This window comes from Adiantum capillus-veneris, chromosome 21, assembly GCF_014529385.1.
Source record: "Adiantum capillus-veneris isolate H3 chromosome 21, ASM1452938v2, whole genome shotgun sequence".
Taxonomy (NCBI): domain Eukaryota; kingdom Viridiplantae; phylum Streptophyta; class Polypodiopsida; order Polypodiales; family Pteridaceae; genus Adiantum; species Adiantum capillus-veneris.
Window position 1 is genome coordinate 85,384,195 of NC_140951.1, and position 5,264 is coordinate 85,389,458.

Here is a 5,264-nt window from a genome sequence, read left to right on the forward strand (position 1 = left end):
AAATCAATACATGCCAAAAAGAGAGGGCAAGACACAATTTTTGATGATAATTGAAGTAGAGGATTGCATTAAAGATAAATTCACTAGCAAATACTCAAAAAAGGAAAATAATATGAAATGACAAACCAAAATGAAATGAAAAGCACAAAAAGAAGACACAAGAAAAGCAAAAGATCCCTCAATGATAAAAACAAAGCAGAAAGCTAAATAGAGGGAATTGAAAAGAACCTTGAAAGAGGTATGGACCACTGAACGAGAGGGAGAAATACATAAGACTATCTAAAAAGCCAATTAAATGATATGAAGGCTGAGAAAACGCCAAAAAGATTGACATAGTGGGTCCGAGGAAAAAATCAAATCTAGCTAACTTAGCAATTGATTTGGTTCTAGAAAAGGAGGAAACCCATATCAAAACTCTAAAGGAATATAAGGATGCTTTTGCATGGTCTTCTAAAGATTTGAAGGGAGTAGATCCTAAAATTTGTCAACACACTATTCCTATGCAAGATGATGCCAACCCAAGCAGACAAAGACCCTATACCTATAATGAGACATTTTCCAAAAACACCAAGGAGGAGATAGAAAAATAAGGAAGCAATTACAAAATAGAACACACTGATTGGGTGTCACCAATTATGGTGGTACCAAAGAAAAATGAAAAATTAAGAGTGTGTGTGAACCTCAAGAAGGTGAATGCTACGACTATACAAGATAATTACCCTCGTCCTATCACCGATCATGTCTTGGAGAGAATGGTTGGAAAAGAAGGTTACAGCTTCCTGGATGGAATCTTTGGTTACGATCAACTAGCCATTGATCCTAAAGATCAACATAAAATGAATTTCGCTAAGGAAGGGGGGACGTTTGCTTACAAAGTCATGCCTTTTGGGCTCACAAATGTGCCAACAACATTCCAAATGTTAATGAGCCATACATTCAAATAACATCTAAGAAAAATCTTACAAGTTTATATGGATGATCTTTGCGTGCATTTATTCAAATAAGAAGGCCAGTTTGAGCCCCTTAAGTGCTAGTCACAACAGTTTTGTATTGAGTCCCTTGTCCTTCCCTTTGATAATAAGATCATGCATTAGCCTAGGATTCAAGTTACTAACAACAAAACTCTTACACCAAACTCCCACCCTGCATCATGGCATTGATCATCATTTCCACTCCAAACAACAACATTGCGTTCTAAACTATAGCCCTTTATGTGATCATTCCCAATGCACTCCTTCACACTAGAGAAATTGGGTAGATCCTTAAGCTTTTCTATCACACTCAGTGCTTGTAGGAACATTGTAAATCATAGTTGGACCCATGGAGAGAAAACTATGATCAAAGTGGAAAAGTAAGACCTCATGAGAAGTTTTCCCGCATATGGATTGATATGAAGAGCTACATGCATCCCTGCTACAAAACCCTGTTCAGTGCTGACCAATATGCATTATATGCTCATCCCAGACCATCAATTGGCCCTACCCTAATGTTTTTCCACGTACTATAACCCCCTCCACCCCATTTTCTATCTGAGAGTGTACTAGCGTGTCGTATGTCTCCAAATCAGTCTTAATTGCAATTATTAGTCTCAACTTCCTTATATCCTCCACTAAAGCAGTGTTTTTAAGCTCAAAGCTAATTTTCATTGGAAGAAGAGGAGCTGGAAACATTGCAAATCTTGGAGGAATCCATCCACAACTTGTCTTGTGGTGATGATGATGTGTACAATATAGTTCTATATGGTAAGGTGACGAGTTCATTGATGCATCTCTCATTCCAATCTATAAACCTAGCTCGATTTTTGGTTTGCTCAAATGTTCTCGCTTGGTGTTTGGTGGGACCCCCTTCTATGCCATACAAAGTTGGAGATGGAGATGTATTATATATGTTAGTGCACAATGTATTACAAAGACGGGGTTGCTTTCATTGTCTATTCAGAGAAGGATTTGGAGCCTTCACTAGAGTAATGAGCTATCAAGATTAGAGATGTCTTGGACTATACCTACTTGAGTTACATAAACATAGAGATAGTTTAGTGAGGATATTTGGAGAGAGACAATCCCAAAGACAGATTATTGATTTATTCACACCAGACACTAGACAAATAGAGGAGCAACCACCATTGCAAATCTCAGCTCATACTCACACCCGTTGTACTCTCATTGACCAAACATTGGAGCTAGGGATATCGAGATGCCCATGATTGAGGAGAGGAGCTTCACAACAATGATGGAGACTACAACAAAGGATTTGAGCCATACTATCTTGAAATCCAGAGTACATATGTGTATGGATTTATCATCCATTGTATCTCTCTCTTGTATTGGGCACCCATTATATCAGTGATCACACATACCTCACACAGTTCCAGCTAGTAACACTTCTAGATTCAATTTGATATCTGTTTTTTTGTACTCATACATGGTATCAGATTCATAATATTGACGGGAGCAAAGCGAGACACGAACCCCGACGGCCTCTAAAACGCCGGGAGCCGATGGCACGCCTCGAGCTGGTCACGATAAAGCGAATAGGGGGCACCACCTAGCTTTGAGCGGCTAGGATGCAGACAACAATGATGTGAGCACCGCAACCTTACACACACACACACACACACACACACACACACACACACACACAACCTCTAGGTGGGCCTTTGTGACGATCACCTAGAGAGAGGGAAATTACAAATTGAGAATTTACAAGGCTTGGGTCAAAACTGAAAAAATGATGATGATAACCTACGGTTTACTGAAAATGGTGTCGTGGTTGCGTGATGCTGGTGAATGGTAGCTTGCGGGTGCGTCGGTGTAGCACGTACGTCTCTTCGGGGTCGATCGGGGCATGCCTTCGGTGCCTTTGTTCTTTTTGTTGTCAGTGTCATGTGATTCGAGTGCCTCCTTTGTTGATGTCTTCGTAGTCGTAGAATTCTTCGTTTTTTTGTATTTTTTTTGTGTGTGTGCGTTATGCATGTGTGTGTGTATGTATAGGTGCGTCGGTGTGTAGGCGTGTGTGTGTGTATGTTGCTTCACGGCGGTGCCTACGGGCCTGACACAGAGAAAGCGCGAGAGAAGCGGGTGATAGGAGCGGGGCCGCCTGCTCTGCTGCTGCAGGTGAACACATAGCGCAAGGGAGGGAAGGAGATGGTGTGGAGAGGGGGGGAGAGGTGAGGGGATAAGGGTGTGTGTGTTTGCATCAAGTGCCCGCACAGGGCTCAGTCTGGGGTTTGAGGGAATGGGTGTGGGCGCCGACAGGCTTGACAGTGAGCCGAAACGGGGGGGGGGGGGGGGGGAGTACTTAATCAACGAGAGAGATAGAGAGGGAATATTAGAGAGAGAGAGAGAGAGAGAGAGAGAGAGAGAGAGAGAGAGAGAGAGAGAGAGAGAGAGAGAGAGAGAGAGAGAGAGAGAGAGAGAGTATAAGGCCCCTAAGGTGGTTTCCCACCATGGGACAAGAGAGTGAGAGGGGATCCAGTGTGAGGTTGTGAGGGAGGGTGAGAGGATAGGGGATAGGGTGTGTGGTGGAAAGGGATTGAGAGAGAGATAGAGATAGAGAGAGAAAGGATCCCTCCATGGCTTGCGGGACCCCTCTCCCAAGAGAGAGAGAGGATGAGCTAGAGCTAGGTGAAGATAGGGGGGGGGGGGGGGGGGGGGGGGATATGGCCGAAGGGGGTGTGGACGAGAGGGGAGGTAGGGGCATAATATCCGGGCCCATCTTGCATGGTAGCTCAAGGACGAGAGGAGGGGAGAGAGTCAATGAGGTGGGGAGAGAGGGAGAGGGAATAGCGGGCCAGGGAAGGTAAGGCCGAATATGTGTGTGTAGATAAGAGAGAGAGAGAGAGAGAGAGAGAGAGAGAGAGAGAGAGAGAGAGAGAGAGAGAGAGAGAGAGAGAGAGAGAGAGGTTGAAATGGATGAGGGAGAGAGAACGTTTTGCTGAGAAGGGAGAGAGGGGAAGAGGGAGGTGCGTAGGGCATATGAGAGAGAGCAGGATATTTCCTTCCATACCTGTGGGGCCACTCTCCCAAGAGAGAGGGGAAGAGAGTTGGATTGATGGTGGGAGAGATGGAGAGAAAGAGATAGTGAAAGGGAGAGAGAATCATGATGGCCCACCAAGGAAATAAAACAAGAGGGAGAGAGAGATATGGCGGCCTGCTATGCTGGGGTATGGAATAGTGTTCCTTGGAATAGTGCCGGTTGATTAAACGGGAAGCCCATGGCTTCCAGAACTTTGTGCCAGTGTCTTCCTGGATCCCAAGTGAAAAATAGGATCATTGTCTGTAGTGTCCGAACAATAAAATTTGCATGCCAAATTTCATTGGGGCTAGCTATGGTTGCACGGTTGGTGGTGGGATTTGAACACGTGAGATTGATTGCCTGGGTGGTGGTGGTCTCGCCCTTGGCGGAGAGATCTGGTTCTGTCTCCCTCCTCTAATGAAATTCTGCCTCTTTGGATGTGGGTAGTAGTACATACCATGGCTGTCTTCCCCACAATTGTAGCAGTGGTACTCTTGGTTTTGCCTTCGTTGTCCTCTTCCTTGTTCTGGATTTCTGACAGGTGCATGCCCTTACTGCACTAGATGCACAGATAAACTCTCTAGTTGGGTAGTGATGCGACTCAGCAGGTCTTGCTGCTCTTCTGATGCCTCTTGTGGTTGGGCTCTATGATTGGCTGTTGCAGTCACTGGGGTTGGTCGGACCGAGCTTGTTTCCTCTAACTCGTTTACTCTTGCTTGCATGTGCAGCTTCTTGTCTTAAAGGAAGGCTACTTCTACTACCAACTCATTTTGTTGCAAGAAATCTTCCCTTCACCTTCTCTCTAAGCGACGACCACAGGCCAGCAATGAAACGGTCCTTCTTTAGGAAATTAGGTACTCCCTCGCCTTCCTCCATTAAGACAACCCATCTCTCCCATAAGTCCACAAACTTGGACTCGTAGGTGGCGTACTCTAGCAGACCTCCTTGCTTCAATTCCGTCAGTACCTGCCATAGCTTCTCCGAGGTTGTGCCTCCACCAAAACTCTTTACAAAGGCAGCCCATAACACATCCCATGCATTCTTGGTAGCCTAGGGCAATGCATTGTATCAGGACTTGGCCTCTACTTTCATCAGTAGAGGAAAAATTTGAAGTTGTGAAGAGTCATCATCCTTGTTGGAAACCACACAAGCGATGTCGAAATCATCCAGAAAGTCGGTGGTGAGATCTTCTCCCTTCTTTCCACTGAACGTGGGGAAAGAAACACTTGCCATGGTAGTAACTCAGGAAA

The 5,264-nt window shown here is 44.9% G+C and overlaps 1 pseudogene; it reads right to left on the reverse strand.

Moving 5' to 3' along the window:
* Nucleotides 1-1,034: 1,034 nt before the first annotated feature.
* LOC147431277 (4-hydroxy-tetrahydrodipicolinate synthase, chloroplastic pseudogene) lies at nt 1,035-1,760 on the reverse strand (annotated as a pseudogene).
* Nucleotides 1,761-5,264: the final 3,504 nt, after the last annotated feature.